This window comes from Phasianus colchicus, chromosome 4, assembly GCF_987193195.1.
Source record: "Phasianus colchicus chromosome 4, bPhaCol1.hap1.1, whole genome shotgun sequence".
Classification (NCBI taxonomy): Eukaryota; Metazoa; Chordata; class Aves; order Galliformes; family Phasianidae; genus Phasianus; species Phasianus colchicus.
Genome location: NC_143439.1, coordinates 14888120 through 14911321, shown reverse-complemented (window position 1 = coordinate 14911321; position 23202 = coordinate 14888120). Strand labels below are relative to the sequence as shown.

Genomic DNA, 23202 nt, shown 5'->3' with positions numbered 1-23202 from the left:
TGAGAGGTTCCAGCAGAACAGCTCATCCTTTAATCAAACTGCCAATTGCAGGGGTTGCATATGAATGGAAAAAAACTGTTATCTCATTGTGGGGGAATAGATGAAGAAGTTCCCATGAGAGGAGCAGCTGTGCACCTACAAGTCTTAGGTAGATAAGAGACTAAAACCTGCATTTAGGTTGATGATGAGGAGGGTTAATCAAACTTCTCAGTAGTTTTTGTTCCTTTCACTTGCCTTTAAAACATGGTAACTCTGCTTAGGCATCTACAGGGAGGGAGGTGGCCTCAGAAGGAGATGTAACTGGGACAAGCAATGACAGACCTGGAAAATGAAAGTCTGCCAGCATGCAGTCAGCATGATATGCTGGAGAGTAGTGAGGAATGAGTGAACAAGTGCCATTTCTGTCCCACTTTCCTTCCACCCCTCCTTGTCAGGCTGTAAGGACATAAAGATGGGACAGCCTCAGAAAGGGAAAATGTTCATGTTTGTGTAATTGCAAATTTCTAAGCCAGCTGAAGTAGAATAGAATAGATGCAAGAGATTTCTGAAGACTACTGTTTTAAATCATGGACTGCCATACATGCTCATTTTGGACCTAAGTTTTTACTATCATAATTAAAACCAAAATAATATACATTAAAATACATCCCTGTTGATATAATTATATGACAGAGATGACTTTATATCTGTTTTAACACGGTAGCCATCACTTCATCTCAGATGCAGTGTGCAGAAGAGCTGAATATAAATAGTGCTGCATCCAGCCCATATTTTACAAAAGAAAGCATTCCAAAACATCCATGCATGATTCCAGTTTTTTTTGCTAGACAGCTGGCACCGATCAGAGTGGCAATTTGTTACTCATTAGTAAAGTCATCTTGCTCTTGGCTGTACTATAAACAGAGCTTATTTGACTCTCCTTCAGAAATAACAGTTATTGCTAGCCCCCTTTGTTGATAAAACAATGCATGGTGATAATAGCCACATAATGGTTGAAGAAGCACTTTGTGTCACTTTTGATCCCTCGTCCTAATTGTGGCTTTAAGAAGAAAAAAGAATAATACTGATGTTGAATAGAAATTAGGGATGAGAAGTGAATTAACTTTAAGTAAATTTTATGCGGGTCTGAAATTATTTTTCAAGCACTTTAGCTCTTGTATAAGCAAAATACAATCAAGATGAATATGAGTAAAAAAAAATGTCTTCTTTTGTCTTTTCGGAAAGATTAAATAGGAAATCTTGACCTGGGAAAAATGACTAATGGTCCACCTGAGAACTTTTTGCAATCACCCTTTACAGCAGTGGACAGAACTTCTTGTCATTTCCTAGGGCTAGCTTGCTGCATAAGACTTTTTATTTTTATTTTTTTTTTCTGAGCAGGGCCTGAATAGAAACTGATTGAAGTCAGATTTTTTGTTGTTGAGATCTTTTCTTCCTCCATGGATACTGCATTTGGGATTTTTGAAAGAGTGTTTCAGCTTCCTTTACTTCAGATCTTAGGAAACACTGAAGTAGTCTAGACATGGCTGACATGACTGCGTACGAGGTAAAAACAGACTAAACTATTCTGCATGGGTGGTAGGTCTACAAAGAATTTTGGAGCCAAAGAAGGAAGATAGAAATGATTGGTGAAGTGTGGGGTTTGCAGTACTAGATTACTTGTGGCATTGAAAATGGCAGTATATTTCCTGGGTGAGCAGACAAGAAAGTTGTATACTGTCTGTTTTTCCGAACTCCTCAGTTATTTTCCTGATGTATAAACTGTAGCCTCTTTCTGATTTTATGGAAGAAGCAAGGCCAGAGTCTGATTAAAAATCTGTAGTTCCTGGGTAGTAAGGACTTACTCTCAGGTTTTATTTACAAATTTCCTTCATCATACAATTTTTAAAAGCAAGTTCTACACAGCAGTGAGCTTTTGCGAGTCAAGATCTCACTTCTGCCATTATGGTTGAGGTGCACCATAATTTATATCTGAATCCCCTTCTAAATGTGTATTTTGTGTTTGTTTCTTTTATTTTACTTTTTTTTTTTTTTTACAGCATCTCTCATGTATTACCATTTTGCCAGTTGATATGTTTCCTCTCTCGGCAAAGGATTATTCAAGCACCAATCAGAGAGGTGCTAGATCCTGGTATGGTTGCTCTTTTTAATCTGACCTTGGAAACGGGATATGCCAAAGCCAGCAAAGCCTTGTTATAAAATACCCACCACAAAATCCAAACATAAATCAGTCTTTGTATAAGAGTATATGCCCCAGTTCCTTAAAACGATTGCAAAATCCTTTCTCCTTTTTACTAAAATGCAGGCAGAACTTAAGTTAAATTAGTTTGTAAATTGTTTTGTGTTTCTCTAAACACATTTACTTATGGGGCACATTTTTTTCTTGCCTGAATTCTCTCTTGCAGTGGTAGAAAGAGATGCTACCTAAGGGAAGCATGTGAGCCTACTTTCTGCAGATCAGTCCTCAGCAGTTGGAGTTATATCAGGGACATCAGAGGCTACATCCCTACCTGTTAGAATTCATTTTTATCCTTTTAGTGCTGTGAGTCTTGATCTTTGCACCTGCTGTCTATGAACATCTCATTCCTTTGTGAACTTTCTGATGGTGTCTTCCTCCAGCCTTCTTCCTCCAGCAGCAAGTCCTAGAACTTTAATATCCACTGTGTAAAGATGTACTTTCTTGGTGGTTTTCTTTTTTTCCATAAAATTAATTCCCTTTGTGTTTCACCATGTGCCCCCTACTTGTGGTGTGTTAGAAGGTGAGAAGATAAAGTTCTTCATGTTGTTTGCATGATCTCAGAAATCTTTATTCTCTTTCCCTTAGACTTTCTTCTCTCCTCTCTTTTTATTCTGGCTTCTTAGGGCAGCTGCTCCAAGCCTTTAAACATTACAGTTGCCTCCATTATACTTTTTCCAGCTTCATTACATGCTGGAATGACCTTGGCCATCATTGCACACAGTATTGAAGATGTGGGAATATATGAACCCTTTTGTATTGTTCTTAGCAATGTTCCTAGGGCCAAATAACCTGTGCTCCTTTTTCTTTTTTCTTTCTTTTTGTTCTTTTTTGGCATTTTTGGCTGTTAAAGTGAATTGGGCCAGCTTGACCAGAAAGAACAATTTGACAAGAATGGCTCCATAATCTTCTCAGAGTGTTGATTTTTATTCTGAAGTAATCATCATGTAAGTATGGCTTATACTATTTTTTGTAAATAACTGTTCTGGATTGGAAGTTAGATTTCAAACATTTTTGTCTGCTTACTTATGATTGCAATGTCCTGCTGGCATTCCATGCCATTGGCAGGCTGACCAGCTGAAAGAGCTTAGTTGCACTGTTAGTATCCTTTCACTGGTTGTTAATTAATTTGAACTGATTGCTTACTTAATGTTGAATTTATTGACTGTAGTTGAAAGAAATGGTCCTAAAAGTGATCCTTGGGGATCCTTAACCCTAATTGTCCATCGTGAAAAATGACCACTTAGACCCATCCTTTGCTATTTGACCTTTATTTTAGTTCATAATATAAGATTATCTCCAATTCAGTGGCAGTTACTTCAATAGACTTTATTACTGTTAATCTCTACAGTGCTCTCAGGTGAATTCTATTGGACCCTCCTGACATCTGATCATTCCATCTGGTTTATTACCTTACCTTCTCCAAGCTGATATAGTTCCTCTGAGCTTTCTACTATGGGAAATTATCTAATTGCAAGAATCTCTCCTACAGTTTTGCTGTAGATCACCAAAACAGTAAGTGAGCAACTGTCTTAGTAATCTCAGGTGCTTCTTTCACGCTTTTATTGTCAAAATGTCCCTCTCAGTTCCTTGTTGACTTCTTCCTTTGATGCAGTCTCAGACTTTTTGCTCTGAAAATTCTTTGCAAGCTGCTCTTCAAATCTCTTTTTAGTTCTCTTACTTCCCAGTCTGTTTTATAGGCTTTCATGTTGAGCAGGCTTTCAATTCCATACGTGATAACACTTGCTCTATGATGGTCTCTATAGCATTGTTTACTACTGAGGTTTACTTGAGTTTTAGTCCTTATTATTTAGTTTAAATTTATTCCATTTATCAAAAAAGAAAAAAATATTTAAGAATGCTCTGTAACCTATGTAACAGATCTTGATTTGTTACATAACTTTGATCTTTTCATTTAATATGCGTTTTTCTTGATCGGTTTTCATCCATCTACAAATTAGCTTGTCACCTGCTGCTCAGTTTGGATCTGAACAGATGATCTTCCTTTATTTCAGAGCACAACTAGTTGCACTAGTATGATGTATTTCTCATGAGCTAACCTCAGAGACTAGTGCAGTGACACCCTGAAACTGTGCAGTGACTTCCAAAATCTTATTGTGTTGAATGTTTTACGTATGTGATTTACATGAGTCCTGCCCATTTGTAGAATCAAACTGGAGATTTGGGTTGTCATTTATGGAAAAAAAAAAATATCTTGAAATGTGTTTTATAATTCCTGCATGAGGTGCCTGTAGGTTCATTTAATCACTGCAGAAGCAAAAAAGTTGAAATAGATTGCTTTTAGTTCAAATGCCAGGTATTTTTTGTTGATAAGGTTGTTGATAAGGTTTAAGCTTGTTCCCTCTTTCCCCTGTTTCACTGAGTCTATGTATTTCATTCATTGCAATTTTCTTCCATGCACAAAATCCTAGACTTACTAAAGTTGATGAAAATTTTGCTGTTAAGTGGTGAATTTAGCCTGTTGCCTTCCTGTAACTTTTTGCAGAATGATGCAGTTGTTTTTTTTCTTAGTTCACTTTCATATCACATCTGACAAGCATTCCTCTCTATGTGTGACTATCCTACTAAGGAACTTTGGCCTTGCTCTTTGATAATAAGTTTGTGCGTTCCTCTTTGTTGAGCATATACACAATGATAGTTGTATATTTCTAAAACTAGGGATCCTTACTGTAGAGTAAATGCCAGCTTTCACACCATCTGAAGTCCGTAATTTTTCTATTTACTTTGTTTCTATTCTTTTTGCAGAGAAGCTTTTTTCCCAAATGCTAACTAAAATACCAATTGTTCCTGAATTGGAATGAGATTGCTTGTTGGAAAGCATAGCAGAAAATTGTCATTGCTCTTAGGACATATTTATTTATGGTAGCAACTTCTGTCATTGTGGTGCTCTCACTTTGTTGTGTCCCAGCAGCTTAGGTTTTTTATTGATCCCTCTGAATAGACAGACAGAAAATATATTTAAATACCAGTGCATAAAATTAGCAGGTGTAGAAAACAATCCACTGGAGAGGCATTGGGTTATGTATTTTCCTTAGCTCTACCTCTTTTTTCTGCACTTCCATGCAAGAGCAGTGAAATGTATTCACAAGGCATTTGTATGCAGTGAGAATTTTAATTTACTCTGGAGGAAGAACTAGTTCATAACTCAATAGAACTGACTGGGCCCATAAGTTATTTAGTTCTGCTCCTTGTGATAAAATCTGGACACGAAGCCATTTATTATGTTTTGTCTACCCTCTCAGCCCTGTAAGCTGACTCAGAGCTAAACAATTAAAGTGGCAAATTGATTTGTTTACAATGCAAATCTGAGCTAGATTGGAAATAATGCAAAAGGCATAACCAATTACATGTTCCATAGTGTAGTTTAGCCTGAAATGAAATAGATTTAGTTGATCTGTGCTTAGGGATTCTGTACATTTACTGATTCACAACTGCCTTGTGGTTCTCAGTGGCTGTAAAGGATCTAATGCTGCTGCCCTCAGACAGCTCAGGCACATGCTGTGAGAAAAGAGGCTTGCTTCACATTTGGTTTTATCATGATGTGTAATAATAATAATAATAATAAAAGGCTTTTCCATGTATAGTTCTGGAGGGAAAAAAAAAAACAACCAAAAACAACAAAAGAAAGAAGAAAAAAAAAAAAAGAAGACCCAATGACTGGAAAACCTCTACGTGTTTATGCCTAAATTGGGAATTTGATTTACTTGGAGAGAAATGTGATGAAAAATGGGATAGAAGCATTTAAGATGGAGATAATGCCTACCAAATACATTATTGTGAAACATTAAAGGAAGAATTTAATTTTCATTTCTACAGTCTTCGTGCAAAGTTTGTACAGAAATTTTACCAGAACAAAGTGATAAACTGTCATTCACTAATTCATTTTGCCCTGCTTTCAGTCTAAGCTTCAGGAATACAGAGAGATAATGGTCCTCAGTTGCATCAGAGGAGACTCAGGTTGGATATACAAGAAAAAAATCTCTTAGAGTGATGAGGCATTAGAACAGGCTACCCATGAGTTCATTGTCCCTGGAAGTTTTCAAGAAATGTGTAGGTATGTCATTTAGGGGGTTAGTGGGAATAATGGTCTGCAGTTGGACTAGGTGATCTTAGTGGTCCTTTCCAACCTTAATGATTCTGTGATGTGGTAAATGCTGTACTTCAGCTCACGGCAGGGGATGCATCATAGGTTTTTCCCTACAAGATAGTCCTGGAAACCTTCAGGTAAAGCTGATAGTCTCATGTAAATTCATTTTCCAAATTGTCATCGTGTAGAATAAATGTGCAATATAAAAGACAGTAATTTGCTAGCTGTTTTTATGAAGGATAATTGTTTTCATTTGTATGAGGCTGCATTTACTTTTCATACTGATCAGTTATCATGTATTTAGTACTGAATACAGTGCAGAGCAGTGGTAAGCAAGGTCCTTTTCCTTCTGAAGATATTTGTCTGTGTAATGCGAGTGTCACCTTTCTGAAAGGTTATAATCATGGTTGGAAGCAACACTTTGTTGACTTTCCAGAAACAATGGTTGCAATTCTAGGGACCCAGCTTCAGTAAGTAAACTTTTGAAGAAGCAAATGCAAAGATGGAAGTGATCTTCCAGTGGGAATTGAGCGCTAGAGGAAATAATGAACTGATGCGTAAGTTTGTATGTTTGATACATGAAACTAATTCAAAATTTAGCTACCAGTATAAAATACTTTAAGTATTTGCTCCTGTATCACTGTTCCCATTTGGGTCACCTCTTAAGAATATTTTTTAAAAACGTAATAAACTATCAGAAGTAATGAATTATATAAAATGAAATACTTAGTACATCCCAAAGGACTCTAAAATATTTGAATAGTATCACTTTTTGTGGAAGTGAATAAACTTAAAAACAATTGTCCACTTTTTTTTATTTGACATATCTTTTTACAGTCTTTCTGTATTTCCTATGCTTGTAATGGTACTGGCATATGCTAGAAATTTCTTTTTTTGAATCAACTTCAAAGTAAAGTGTCAAGAATGTAGATCAAAACCATTACAAAACCACGTACATACGTAGATATACCTATATATTTGTGTATTTTAATCAAGAGTTCAAAGAAAGATTAGAAACAGCATCCTCCTTATTTCATTACTGAGAAAGCAAACATTTTAAATCAGTGTTCAAGTGTCATGATGATAAGGATAGTTGACTAAGAACTGACAGATGCTTTGCATCGTTGAAATAATAACCCCACTCCCTAGAAGGCTGAAAATACTAAAATAACTCTAATTGGAAATGCTCTAAATATGGAATTATTACTAAGTCTGTTGACTGGAAGAATTGCCATTGCATCTGAAATTATATTTCCTGCATTGGTATTTTTTCTTATCCTGTGTAAAAACTGTGATGTTGAAAATAAAATAGATCACACAGAAGGGCTTCATTTCCATGAAGTTTTCCAGAGCATGCACGTTATAGACTTGTTTTTCTAAATGGGATTTTTGCAGTATTTTTCCATTATGAAGAGAGGATATGTGAAAATTGGTAGGTACTAGAGTCTACTGGTCATTCATGCCATGCCTGCTGTGGAGGTATTTACAAACTTGTGTTGTGGGTGTCTGAATATGATATACCAGAAAGCTTCCAATGTTTCCATGTATAATCAGTTCATATCACTGATTTGCTTTCAATATTTGCACAGGAGTTCATATTCGTGTTGCTGTTTGTATTTCTTTCTAAGTTTATGTACCTAATTCATTATGGACAGTTTAAAAAAAAAAAAAAATGCATGGAAGTTCAGGCTTGAATGATAAATCTCAACCACTTTCTCTGAAGTTTCTATCCGGACTAGCAGGATACAAATAAAAACTATGCTTATTCAGATAAATGGCTGTAAATTAGAAAATCGACTTGTTCTGAGATTTTTGTTTTCTAATTTTTACAAAATATGTTATTATAACAGTCTCTAAATTTTATTGATAGCTTAATTAGCAAAAGCGGTTAATAATAGCATACATTTGTATTGCTTACTCTTCTATTAATGACTTTCACAATATTAATTCTTGCAATTTTTGTTGGTTTCTAACACAATGTTTGTTTATATATACTTCATTGCTTGCCCTACTTAATGTAATAGTGTATCTAATCTAAGTCTGAATTTCAACATAATTGGAATAGGAATAGTTTTCATCATACTCTTCATTTACAATGAAGAAATATTTCCTGTTTGTCTTCATGTGAAATGATCAAGAGTTTGGGGAATCTTGACTAGACAAACTCTGAAATTGTTTTGCAGGTATTATTAAAAAAAAAAATAAAAATCACTCCGATATAAATGTCTGTCAATGTATGTTTGATTTACAACAACCACCCCAAAAACATTCTCAGCAGCAAAGGTGACCATTAAAGTGATCGTTGCATGCTAATGCTTAGCTGTTAACATGAAAATAACTGTCAACTGAGCTTAAGAAAATCAAATTTGCCAGGTTTGGGTTCTGGGAGCTGGAGCAACAGAAAATTATTGAAGATGGTCACAGGTATCTTGACATCTTAATGCTAAGTAGTGGCGGAATAGAGAAGAGCATCTCCCTGCTCTGCTTCCTTGCTATCAAACATGCTGTTATGTTATATGACAAAGGATGCTTTTAGTTGGCAATGATTCAAGAGAGCAAAACTTTCTGCATAATATACACAGAAGAGAGATGAAAGTAAATCCCAAGCTTGTTAGTATGGAGCATGAGAATAAGACAGTAGTGAATTTTAGACTGCTTGATAAGCTAGTTACTTGATCCTTCTTCCAATTGTTTGTTAACATGTGTATTGATCAAATGGATCATTTTGTGAACTGTACTGTGATCTTTCTTTTTGTCTTGTTGTGTCAGGGAGGAATCTAATGAGTGCTGATACTGTTGCAAATTAAGCTGTTGGGAAGAAGAGGGGACTGAAGGGTATAGGAGCAGCCTGTATTCTCAGAGGTCACTTGCACAATCAGAGAATCACAGGGGTTGGAAGTGATCTCAAGAAATCACAGAGTTCTACTCACATGGTGAAGCAGGTACCCTACAGTAGGTTGTACAGGTAGGTGTCCAGATGGCCCCTGAATATCTTCACAGAAAGAGATTCCTTCCTGTCTTTGAAATTCAGATGAAAATATTTGGTCAGGCAGTAAGATAATATTAAATATCAAAAAATAAAAGCAAAATGGATGCTGCCCATGAATCTAACAGTATGGGTAGGTGCATGAGGCTGCAAATAGGAGTAGACAAGTGCAAGAGCAGTTGTCTTGACAAACCCAAGTTTTAAGGAGTGAGGCAGCCAATACACAGAGACTACAAGTCCAAATATTAATCTTCACCATGTGTCAGAATGATGTGAAGGAAAGATGTCAGTAAAATAGCCAACTTTTTTTGAACTTTGGTTTCATTTTGGAGGTTGGGCACAGTGCTGCTTGCCAATCATGGCCCTTGATAATGGTTCATATTTGTAGACCAACCTCAGTGTCTCATGAAGCATTCTTGATGTATTTTGACTTTGTCATCTGATGTTTTCTAACTGAGTACTATAACAAATTTTTTTGTGGGGCTCAGAATAGATGTCTTTGGTCATCTCAGAAGCTGAATAACATGCCAGTAAGCTGGATTCCTCTTTAAAATATCACTTTCTGGTGGGGAAAACAACAACAACAACAAAACAAAAATACTTATTTCAAAAGGAAATGGTGTCACATATCTGCCAGACACATCAGACATATAAGCCTAGTGATACAACGTGTAGTGTGGGGGGAAAATATTCTGAAGGGTCCATCATTCATGAAATGAACCCTTTTCCATTCCAAATACTTCATGTGTACATTATTATATGCTAAATTTCTTTACCAGAAGCTGAGGATCTGAATTGAACCTTGTCATTTAGTGGCTACTGCTTTTTACAATCAGTGTATTTGTTTGGTCATCAAAAATATTTGGTTTTATTATTCTGTGATATGAAATCTTATCTATGTTTCATTATCCACTGGGTATGTACATTCAGGGTTGTTTGTAAGTTCTAGTTTTTCTAATTCTGTATTTCCTTAGCTGAGTAGCATTTAGAAAAATTTGTTAATAATTACACTATAATAAGTAACCTGTCAGACTCTACCTCACAAAAGTTCATTAAATTCTTTGCATTCAGCATGGTTTGGGTTTCAATGATTTCCAAAAAAAACTCAAATGTACAAAATGCTGTTTCCCACAGTCTTTCTCTGCTGGTGCTGCTTTGGCATCTTAAATTTCCTTGATGTGACAAGTTTCTTTTTTAGTGTGTCAGTAGAGTCTAGTTACTTTTCTCTCTGTCCCTACTTCCAGTGGAAAAGCTCATATATAATATTTAAAAAGCAAGTACTGAATCCAGTTACAGTGAAATTGACTTTTTTTGTAATAGCTTTTTCTGTTTAAGAAAAGAAGAGTTGGCATGAAATGCTCTTGTTTATGCTCTTATGTGGAAATAAAAACATTCTGAGAGCAATTTAACTAAATAATTTTAATATATTTGTGACAGGACCCCTGGCAGCCAGAGCTTTGAGTTATACCTACTTCTTCCCTTCCTATATCATGGGCAACTAAAGAAGGTAATAAAGCTCTTAAGCTGAAAGCCATGTTTTAGTAGAATATAAGGTAGAGTAATTAACTCTTTAAACAGATTAATCTTGGAGCAATGGGGAAGAGGATTTAGGTGTAAAATATGTTTATAAGTAGCTTTCTTCCTGTATGCTGGTTCTTTTTCTTCAAAGTTTCTTCAGATTCAGATGGCTTTCTGCATCCAGTATTTTCTCTCTGCTTTGCCCTTCTGTTGTCATAATTGGTGAATCACGCATTTAAAGTGTAAATGCCCATCTAGAAGACTCTGTAGATATTTATAACCTGTTAGTGTGGTGGCAGAATGGCCAAGGTCTCTTGGCTTTGTTCAAGCTTTACACTGATGTACAAGAATGGTTCTATGCTTTGGCACAGACTTCCCAGAGAGGTGTTGCCAGGAAGTCCCAGTTATGCTTGCCACTGAAAGATTTCTTCCTTTATATCAAAAGTTAGCATCCTGGGCACAATGCCACCCACCTTGTCCTATCTGGCAGCTGCTCTTATTGATAGCTGCAAAAGAATGATAGAGGACTTCAAGGGGAATGCAGATGCCCTGCCCACCGCTAGCTTTGATGTGCATCCCTCCCCTCTTTGCTGCCACTTTACAGCTCTAGCCTGGCAGTGAAGGTTATGTCTCACTGGTAGCTATTGTCAGAAGAGGGAAACTGGGATCTTTGATGTTAGTAATTTGGTTTTATTTTGCATTTCCTTCGTTATATAATGTATGCTTGAACTTGGTCTCTCAGTAAATGCTTGCAGATAACCATCTTCTTTATTTAAAGGAAGTTTGAAAGGTTCTGTAGACAGCTGAAGATGCTCTCAGAAGGGTGCCAGTTTTAAAGCATTTAGTATTAGAAGGCTGTAAAGGTTTTGTACTATAACAGCCACAAGAAACTCATTAGGAGAGAAACACCCTGAGCTGTAGAGTCACAGAGGCTATGGGTGAACTTGAAAGATGTCTGTAGGCATTACTCTTTCCACTGTGCTTTCCAAGAGAGTAAAACAAGCCCCTTTTTATACAGAGATTGGAGGAAACAAACACAATTTATGAAAAGCTAAAATACACGAGGTTAAAATTCCAAACACTTACTAGAAAGAGAACCCTTGTAATGTAGAATTTATTTCAAAATTGCATATTTCTGTCTTTTATTCACTCTTTATAAGATTCCATGCTTGAACTCTCCTTTGATCTTTTCTCCCCTATATGTTTTTTTTTCCCTGTGTATAAAATACTGTGAAATCCTTATTTGAAGTCCATACACTAATGTTTTTTGCAGCTTCAAACCCTATCTAGAAAAGTATCAGAGTGGTAAGTGATCAAACTTATTTCTAAATATGTATATATTTTTAACTAATTAGCAAGCTGTCAGTTTGTAAACCACCGATATTCTGTCTGATTGTGTGATTGTATTGTCCTCAAACTTTTTCCATTTTGTGTTTCATACTTGCTTTATACATATTACACTTGGGACTTCTGCCATTGCTAGTAAGAGACCATGTACTTTGTACTGAGCTGACAAATGTTGAAAGTCAGGACATGCTTGGGCCTTTCCTGTCCTGAGCAACTTTTAACTTATTTTAAGAATTGCCCACATAAGCAAGTAGCTATTGCATCAACATTGTGCTGGTGGCATCATGGATGGGAAAAGCCTGGTAGCCCTGGATAGGCCATACCAAATAGCAAGTAGCTCATTAAGATTTAATGATCTTCCTATACACAGATTTTATTATATTTGGCTCTAGTTTTGAAAACATTTTGAATATTAAATACTCCAGAAAGTTAATAGGCTATAAAGACAGAATTTGTTCTTTTTTTTTTTTTTTTTTTTTTCATTTTTAAGAAGAATTTTTAAAAGAGTTCAGAGAAGAATAAGACAAAAAGGCAAGAGACTCACCAGCATGGTCTATCTAGATATTTGTCCCTGATGCGTGTAAGAAATAGCATTCTCACTTTCAAATGCTGAAGCTTTCATAGAACATTGATCAACTCAGTGTTTTCTTGTGTTCACATAGATTTATTAGTTAAATTCCATTCTTAGCACTCATTTCTGAACCTACTGTAAGTTGTGATGTATCCTACTCACTGGATAGTTTTACGTATTAATGGTTGAGTCCCCAATATAATGGAGTATGAACCGAATCCTTATATTATAATGTAGAACCCTATTATGAAGGGAGAGAGTGGAGCTTGACAAATGCTCTGTTTGAAGAGTATGGATATGGTGCTAGAGGCAAGGGAGGAAAAATAGCAGTAATCAAACAGTGGTTGTAAGTACATTTCTAATTGAAATGCAATACTCTTAAATCTCACATTTACAATTCTTAGGGTTTAGAGCTGTCACCAGCACAAGGTTTGGAACAAGCCCTGTGAGAGCATAATTTCCTCTGGATTGATGGAAAGGAGACCAAGTTAAAAACTAAACATATAGCAGAAAGTAGAAATGGATCACTTCCTCTGCCATTTCTCTAGATGTTTAACTTAGGCCTGTTAAAGACTACTGCAGTTAATTCTTGCTCCCAAATGAGGTGCATTTAAGTTAAGTCCAGTTGAAGTACAAGACCTGAAACACTAAGCTTCAGCTTCTCTTCTAGCTTGGTTTCTTTTGGAAAGTATCAGCTCAGACCATTAGACATTTTGTATTGCCTGTTGTATGCAAATAGCCTTGGGGTCTTTTGCCAGTTGCCGATTGCTTTTAATATATCTATTTAATTCAAATGAATAAACTTTTATACATGTTGTCACTGCACAGAAAGCTGCATTTTTTATTTTTACTTTTTTTTTTTTTTTTTTTTTTTTTTTGCTGTAGGGAAAAGAACATTTGTCAGTTAGGCCTAATATTAAATGTACTGAAAACAATAAACATTAATTTAACCACTATCCTCTTTAGCTGAGTACAGTAGTATAAGTTCAGTTAATGTAGTAGAAGCTGGCAGTTAATTACTGTCCTTTATTTCATGATAGCTATGAGAGAGCTAAGTGCTTTTTCATCTAAAATGAAGACTGCAAGTTAGAAATCCAGATGTTCTGTACGAAGAACGTTTGTCTGACTACTGATATGTGAAGGACTGTGTTTGTGTGGTTGAAATATCTCACGTAGAGAACAGTAAGGCAACTTGTAAATAGAGAAGGGATGTCTTGTAATCTACTCAGTTCGCTTCATCTATCCTTCTTCAAAGAAGCATTTGATACGTTCTTCTAAAGAAGTTTTTATGTACCAGAACTCTCATTCAAGTGTTAGTCTCTGCTTCTGATTGATACAAAATTCAGAATCTTGTGATTTTATATTTGAATCCATAGGAGAATGTATTTACATGGGATTAAATTGAAGAGGTGAATTGCTTGCTCTTCTCAGTATTTTTCTCTATGACAATTACTGTCGGATCTTAGGAAGTCTTGTCATCAGACTGCTATAACTCTACATACAACTCTCCAGTTTTCTGGAGCTTTGCCAGTGTGACAAAAGTCACTGACAGCCTAGAAAGATGCGTGGCTGGTTCTCCTAAAGCTCTACTGTTATCTGGTCTGCCAGTTTCTAAAAGGTCAGACTTCAGAACGTGCTGGCTAACACCTTCCTGAGTCAATACATGAGAGAAAAGTATTTCCTCACTTCCTAAGACAGATCACTCTTCTTGGAATTACAAAGCAGAAATATTTATTGAACACATTTCTGTTATGAATTACAATTAAACATAATATTACTAGCATATTTAAACAGTTTGCTATTGTCATCTGGGTTCACTTTACACACAAACACTTAAACTTTTTTATTTGTATCAATGTGATTGCATTTTGAATTGGAAATAACCTGTAAGTACTTCTGAAACATGCCTTCCAAACATGAAGTGTTGCTTGTACACTATGTTTTATGGAGGTGTGAAGAAAGGAACTTTTTTAACATTTAGAACTAGGGTTTTAAAAGAGGGCAAAGTGGTATGGCATGCAAAACAGATGTTTGAAAGCAGGAGAGGCAGAGGGTAAGCATGTTTGATGTTCATATTTTTTGTGTCGTGTTTCTTGGCATGATTTGGAATGCAGTATAAATCAAAGCTCTTTGTGTTTGTTTTTTTTTTTCTTTTTCTATAAAAAATAAGGAGCAAACACTTTATTTTCAAGGTATATATTTATTGGGTGATCATTTTTTAGCTTTTCACTGAACTTATCCACACACTATCATTTTTTTTTTTAAATTCCTGGGCAAAAATGGATCTGGTCAATACATGTGCTTTCAGGTTTGTTAGTATGAGAGATGCCCTTGAAACAAGGGGCGATATATATGTCTTGGTTGCAGAATGTTTAATGCTCTCTGAATACGGAAAGTCATGCCCAGTGTGCAACGTGCATGAGATGGTTACTAAAAAGTATTATTGCAAATTTTAAACATTTAGCCTCCTTACAGGCTTTAGGAGTATCTTTATGTAATTTGAAATGGTTAAAATTGAGTTTCTGAGTGCATCTGCAATAATTTAATTCATCATTTCAGCATGGGATTACTTTCTAAGCACTTGAGCACAAACTTAAAATTAGATATTTGATGGATCAAGATAATTAGGGAAGAATAAGACAATTTCCCACTAATTAGTGTTGAAATAATTACAAATATGTGAAATACACACACATATGTTTATATTCTATTTATATAAATATTACTGAACTAGAAAGTTTGTTTAGAAAGTGTTCTAAAACTAGAAATACATTTCTTTAGTCACTCAATATGAAATGTTTTCATCGTAACAAGGATATCAGAATGTATTCTGTGCTGTGTACTTTTGACAGTCCAGCATCCTTCTTTTCTACAGAGCTTTATTTTTTCCTAGATCTTCAAAAAGAAAAGCCACCCTTCAATAAGAAACATTTGTTTGTGCTAATGAATTCTTAATAAAAAATATGCAGGTATCCTGATCTTACAAACAAAATGTTATTTGATTTACTCAGTGACTATATAAAACAGCCAATGTCCTTTGATTTTTCCTGTCTCCTCATGAAGTGTCTTGTCACCCACTGCAGCCTTCAGAAATATTTTGCACTGACCACTGGTGTTATAAGACATTGAGGATGACAGCTGCACTCCTACGTCCTGTCACTTGTTCCTTCAGTTCACTGCCAAAGGCGTTTCATGCTGCAGAATGTGTGAGTCTGAAAGCTGAGTTGCATTTTTATCTGTGAACATCTTAAAAGTTATTTGACTCTCTTTTTGGATTGTTTATTCTGAATATGCAGATCCAGGTGAGAAGGGGACACCATAAAACTTTTACTCGGTTTGAAAAGTTTCATAACATCTTTGGAGAAATGTTCCTTACGGCTTAGCTTTGCAATGTTTTTTCATATTTATAAATTTAAGCACAGGAGATGATTAAGTGATGTCTTCAAAAGCACGAGCACAAGCCCCTTGGGGCTGTTAGATTCCTATATGCTTTCCAAACTTCTATTTTCTGCTGTTGGTGGCTTTGAAACCTTGAGACTTTCAAATTAGTTTTTAATGAGCTATAGGTACTAGAAGACCAAACTCTTAATTCAGAGGCTCTCACAGGACACTGTACTGAATGACATGACCTTCTGCACTGCAGAAGCAACAATTCTGACACCATGGAATTTGCTATGCTTTTTTCTTTTTTTTTTTTCTTCAAGTATATGGAGTTTGTTTAAAAACTAAATAACTGAAAAAGGTTTTCACAAGTGAGTTAAAGAAGCATGTGTCCACCATCATTAACTGTTTCATTCCCTAATTCAGTCATGCTTTGTGTAAAAGTGAATTTGCATATATTCATTTATTGCAAATAAAACCAGTGGAAAAACAAATCCAGCTAGCCTTCTGAACTGGACATTTTTTCACGCTTATGCTCTTGTTGAACTTTAAAAAAGCCAAAACAGCAAAACCAACAAAATACACTCACACTCACACACACAAAATGACCATGTGGGCAGTGATTATTAGAGGTTTTTTTTTTTTTTTAAATAGCTTCTCCATAGGTATCCTCCACAGTCCTACAGGTATCCCAATTACTGTGTTATTTTCAGTGTGACTGATGCAGATCAAAGGCCAGATCTTAGCCCTTCAGGCTGCGTGCAACAGATGCTGTTACAGTGTTAAAGCAATAATTTATCACTGTTGTGTGCTCTTTGTTGTAGAAACAAAGTGATTTCAGTTCAGAACTGTGTTAATTGATTGTTTGCATTCTTTGCATGCTTCTTAGCCATTTCAGCTTATCATATTAAGAGCAGAGCCCTAAGCACAATGAACAGCTAAACTTAAGATTATTCTTCGTAGGGAATACATAAATAGCATTGTCTTGGCTTCCACCACTGTAAGAGCTATTACTATATACTGTTTAAAAAACAACAGCTACAAAACAAAACAAAAAACAAAATGACAAGAGTAACCCAAACCAAAATAGAAAAAATCCCTTCATCATCTCTTGTGAGGTTCAAATTTGAGCTCTTCAAGAGAAGAGATACTCTGCATATACTGTTCTCGTGTTTCTCAGCCATAATTTCAATAAAATAAATGATTCCAGTCTCCCTATTAGGATCATATGCTGGCCTTTCTGGGTAATGGGTACCTTATTCTGGGGGGGAAAAAAAAAAAGCAGCCAGTTTTGATTTTGCTAGGTTAACTGAGAGACATTTTTTGCATGCAGAAATTTTTTGTAGGGAATTAAGAAATGGGGAGGTAAGGATGGCCTTCAGCTACTTGTTGAGTAACAGTGAGGAGATTCTGAACTTGATATATTTGCTTTCATGAGAGTATTTTTCATCAGTTTAGAGGACATCTTGAGAATCCACTGACCCATGTCACTGTAAGGTAGAACTGATATGAGGGCTAGATTCAGTTTCGAAGTGCAATTACATGTAGTTATTTTAATAACTAAGGCATTAAGGCCAAGGCCAAAATATATTTTGATGCCAGGATGAGATAAAAGTTTTTGTGAATATACGGATGAATCAGTGATGCTGTTGTTTTAGTCTGTATGATGTGTCCTTAACATGAACTCCTACTTTTCAGATAATAATATTGTGATTGCCAGTGATTGGTATTATATGGAGGTTACTCTGAGAGTAACTCCTATTTATTTCAATGGAAACTACAAAAGATACAAAGAAAACAAGAATACTATTTAAGAAATCAAATTTTCAGCTACAAAACAGTATTTTGCAGTGTAGTCACCACCATTAGCTATGCATTTTTGCTGGTGACGAGCAAGAGCCTGCCTGCCATGTAAAAAAAGCTGCATGGCCATATGGAACGTGGCTTGTCTTTCATATTGTAGTTACCACTGCTAAAACATACCACTCACTGTGCTCGCATCCACTGTTTGGTCTCCATCAATATTGAGCAGGAGCTGATAGATGCCACTGTTCTGCATGGTGGAATTTAATGACACACCTTTGCTTCATACACACTTCTATGTCAGGTGCCATTTTGTCAGACTGCCACTGTGCTGTCACCTGTCTCAAGGCAACAAAACGTAATAGATATTGGCAGGAAGATTCAACATCTACTTCCATACCATCAGCATCTGCTTCTGATATCATGGACCAACATAAGAAAACAAGAGGCATTACTTTAGGAGCAGCCCCCGTAAAATGTGCAGTGAGATAAATGCTGTTATTATGGAAATCCTATTAGCGAGTCCCTGTGTACTGTGCCTGTAGCACAGATTTATTAACATACCCTTCTGTAGTTCCTTTCATGAAGACTGTTTTACCTCCTATGAAATATTGTTCAATAATGCCATTAATAAACGTATCTAATTGCAGCATATAACTGAAAGCCTGGATAGCTTGAAATGGATTTGAAGAGAAGTGGGATTATTGCAGTGGGATGTATTGAACAACATATATTGTACGTCCCTAATTTTTCATACTATTGTATGTCAGGAGAAAAAACGTTTAGAATATAGTCAGGCACTTAATGAAAAGAGCAAGCCTTTTTATAAGGAGTTGTCAGTAGATGGCAATGTGACTATTTTATACAGACTTTTTATTTCATATGAAGCTTAAGACTTGTCATCGTCTTCATTTGCTGCTTAAATTACTATATATATATATATATATATATATATATTAAAGCTCAGGATCCTTTAAAACTATACTTTAAATAATTGATAGTTACAAATGGAAACCGTGGCCTAAAATCTCCAAATGTGATCGAAGTTGATTGAATTTTCTAATGGTCAGGGTTGAATAAAAATCATGCCACATAATGTGCTATCAGTAAACAGATTACTGCTCTAATGCCTCACGTTGCTATAGACTCAGTAAACCCATGTTTTATTGATAGTCAGACACTTTAGCCATAACTCATCCAAAAGTATGGTGCTTATAATGAGCACCAGAAGGAATAACAAAAATAAACATGTTCTTGTGCTGTCAACAGTACAGTGTAAGGATTACTGGTGTTTCTTCTTTCTTCTCTTCCCTCTTCGTAGTGACTCCAGCTAGGGAGAAATAAAGGTTTGGGACATGAAGTTCATCAAATGGCATTACATTAGATATTACTGTCGTATAAAACATGAGTGACTACAATAAAAATGTATGTGTTTAGTTGTTAGTTGCTGCTGTTGCTGTTAATATTTTATGCCACAGCACTGCAGAGAAACATAACGTGTTAGATGCGTGGCAAATGACTTGGAAAAAATGTAGTAATAGTCTTCTTCGGGATCTGTTGATTTTTAACAGTGACATGGATTGAAAAGCCCAAGTTGCCATTGTTTTTTTATGTTCTGAAGTGACAGACCCATGCTTGTTTTTATAAAATAAATATAATAAAATGTTTCAGAAGCTCAAAAACTTACAAATCTGTTTACAAACTTTGCCTCTGGTCACTGCCTCCAGTAGGACTCAATTTAGGAACAATCCATTTCATTACCACGTCCCTGTTTAAAAATCATACTGCGATGGGGGGACACCTATCCCTGTTCATAGCACTCTTATCCCTGAGTCAAAAGGCTGTTTGTTGCATTTAATCAGCCTGTAATGGGTCTCCACCACTATGTCTGTATTCACAAGCTTTTGTTGGAGGTTTAGGACGATGCAGCACTAGCTGTGCCTACTATGCCTTTCACATTCAGTAGATTTCTGTAAAGGCTCCGGGGAATGCTGAGGTCCCTCAGGAAGATACAAACCTAGCTACTCACCTCTTCCTTTTCTGTTAGGTCATTCATACATAAAAGAAAAACCTCTATTTTTACAGTACTGTCCTAGAGCTGCCCTAAATATTGTTCACGCTCTCTCATAGCTTGCATGGCTGCTGGCGAGTGAAGATGCTGATTCTGAGGTCACCATACCATGCCAGGCCTGCTATGGGAAGAGGACGAGGCTTAAGGAGCTCCTCGCTTGGCTCCTGGAACTCTGGAAGCAGGCTGGCTGTTCCACAGGGAAGTTTGCCCGGAACAAGTTGCTGCAGGGAGCAGCTACCGAGCATGAAGTGTTTTGGGGCATTGAAGCAATTACGACAGCTGCTCACAACTGGAAGTTGAATTATTCTTCAATCTCTTAAAGGAGTAAATCCTTTCATTGTAGCTTGAACACTAAACCGTTGTTTTTGGCTCCTTGCTTCTATTAGCTGGCTTTACTAGCTTGCTTGTGGGGGAGGAGAAGTTGCTTACATTTGTCAGGTATTTCTTAGTTGTTCACAGTGAATGTATCTTCTTTTCCTAAATGCAGCAGGAGTGAATAATAACAGGTAGTTTTCTCCCAACTTGTAGTTTCTATTCAATCCTGCACCCAAGGAAGTCTATTTCTGTTCTCAAGGCCAGGCCTGCAGCTGTTTTTCTGGCTTCCTGGTGGTTTTCTGCCTACGTGTACCACCACATCTACTTTCTGTCAATACAGGACCCTACATTTTCAATCAATCCCCTGGGCCTTCCCGCATGGTTTTCTGTTGTTTCAGCTGCTTTACTCTATTAAAGATCTTAATTCCTCTGAACAAAGGGCTGCTGGCATGCACAAAGTCTGATTTCCCATGGATCAGAGGCACACTTGCTGGCAGCCATTAACACCTTCCAGCACAATGTTCTTCAGCAGCCTGAGGCTTGAAAACCCACTGCTTGGATTTAAAATCCTTCCATGGTGAATGCATCTGCCAGGATGCCTGCCTGGCCTCTCTCTGCTAGCTGCCTGTGGAAGGGGCATCCTTAAAGGACCTCTGAGAGGTTAAAGGGTTTGATCAGGACTTCTGTTTCATGCTGCCTATTAGGTAAATAACATTCCTAAATGATTACATTTGATCCTTAGTTTGCCCAAATGCCCATAGTGTACTTTTCTGTAAATAGATTTGAAAATAGAAAATCACAGTCTTTTAACCCCAAAACCCCACCAGTGTCCTGAAGTCCGTGCCTGAAGAGCAATTATCTGCCTAAGTCACTTAGAACAGGATATTCTGTCTACCAAATGATATATTTCTGACTATTCTTAAATGTAGATTTTGGAAAGAGCCATAGATGACCAATCTTCACAGGGTAAACAATGATTAAATAACAGGAAATATTCCAGTGTTTTGCCAGTGTTTTTATACATGTCTATGGAAAGAAAATGCCTGCTTCCCTCTGTGCTTAACAAAAAGAATGTTAAAATAAAACATTTTGTTATTCCACATTGTATTTCATAATATCTGATTATGCCAGCTATTTTTTTTTTTTTTTTACTATGAATATCCATACTGTAATATTAAAAATAAAAAAAGGACCCAATGACCCTTCTCCTTACCAGGCTCCTGGGAGCAATCCTTAAGAAATTCATGAGAAGGGTGACGTTTAGCAGAATTATATATAATTTGGACTTCCTGAATGGTTGAACACGAACTCCTCCTATATTATTAGGAGCTGAAAACTGTGTCTTATGTCATCCCACTACTAATTTTTCCTAGCTGTGTAATAGGATTTTCGATTTAACTTATATGCTTAATGTCATGAAGCATTAATTATTATCCATTCTTTGGAAAAGAAAGATATTTTAAATATATATATACACAGTGTTAAAAGAAAAACTCTTACCTAGAACTTCCACTGATCTTCTGCCAGAGTTTGGTAAAACATATTTTTGTTCTTATTCTTACAGAAGTTCTGTCAATACATTTAGGCTGAGAATGGCTGTTTCCACGATCAGTCACCTTCTTAGGCTCAATATACTACAACCATGGCCGTGGTATGCTCACCAAAATTCAAAAGTGGGAAATGTCTTAATGTAGCTCTTTGCCTATTGGTTTTGAACTAATAAATATTGACTCTCACTCTTCTGGGGGAAGATTGCCCCGCATTATTAACTCCTTACTTTAGGAGTATTCTTTTCTCAGTAAGGAAAACTTAAAATATTAAAACAAACTACAAAGAAATCCCCCTGGAAACTCATTTTGGATATTCAAAATCATACAGTTGTCTCATTATAAAGTATCATTTATGCTGACAAAATAGCTCCTGTGCTTTATGTGTGTTGTGTAGAGGTTATAAAAATTGGATGCCTTTGACATATCTAATTCAATATTCTCATTAATTCCTTTCACTGAATGTTTTAATGCCAATCATGCAGAACTTATTAAAATATGTCTAGTTCTTCTTAATTATCATAAAATTGTATTACAATAAAAGCAAAATGCTTGCTTAAAAAATTCAAACAACATAAGTGAACTCATAGTTATACAAATAAACATTGCAATAATTTTATGCAGAAAAATGTGAGAATAACAAAAAATCTTTCATTAGGTAATCACACTTCTCTGCTTTCGTATTTCACCTGGAGATTAAAGATGGGCTTTTTCCAGAAGATGTCGAATTTTTATTTTTCATGGGAAGAAATCAAATGCTTCCCATTAATTTCAATATGCATTTTAGTTATCTGAAGTGGAGGGGTTTTTGTTGCTTTTAAACTAGAGATTTCAGTATTATCCAGTGTTTGAAGTTAGGGAGCGAGAGAGATGCAAGTGGAAGGGGGGAAATATACTCCAAAACCATATGCAAATATTAATGCATTTTCTTTGATCTTGTATGAAAAATATTGTAGACTTCTAAGGGCTAGAAATGTCACAGATAAAATCAGCATCCTTTATAATGGTGAACATGGCTTTCATCACTTTCTTGACTTACCAGTATTCTGACTTAAGGTCTTCCAGTTCTGAGACTTGATTTCATAATTTACACATTTAGTTCAACAGGCGTTAGATCTTGCCACTTCTTCAGTTTCTTTTTAGTCTTTAGATCCATCATTTAATGGGTGGAGAACAGAGAGACAGCATCTAAAGGTGTGTTTAGAAGAGGAATGGGAAAGCTTCACTTTTTATTATCAACTTGCCTCCTGCCAAGAGATATTTCTGTAAATCAGACCAAAGAGTAAATAGATCATGTAGACCTCTTGTTATTGCTGTAG

The 23202-nt window shown here is 36.0% G+C and overlaps 1 long non-coding RNA gene across 1 annotated transcript; it reads left to right on the top strand.

Moving 5' to 3' along the window:
• The first annotated feature begins 1880 nt into the window (after nt 1-1880).
• Nucleotides 1881-21383, top strand: LOC149918075 (uncharacterized). Its single transcript, XR_016466369.1, has 3 exons — nt 1881-3183; nt 3588-3751; nt 20081-21383. It is a non-coding gene; the product is annotated as an uncharacterized LOC149918075 (long non-coding RNA).
• Nucleotides 21384-23202: the final 1819 nt, after the last annotated feature.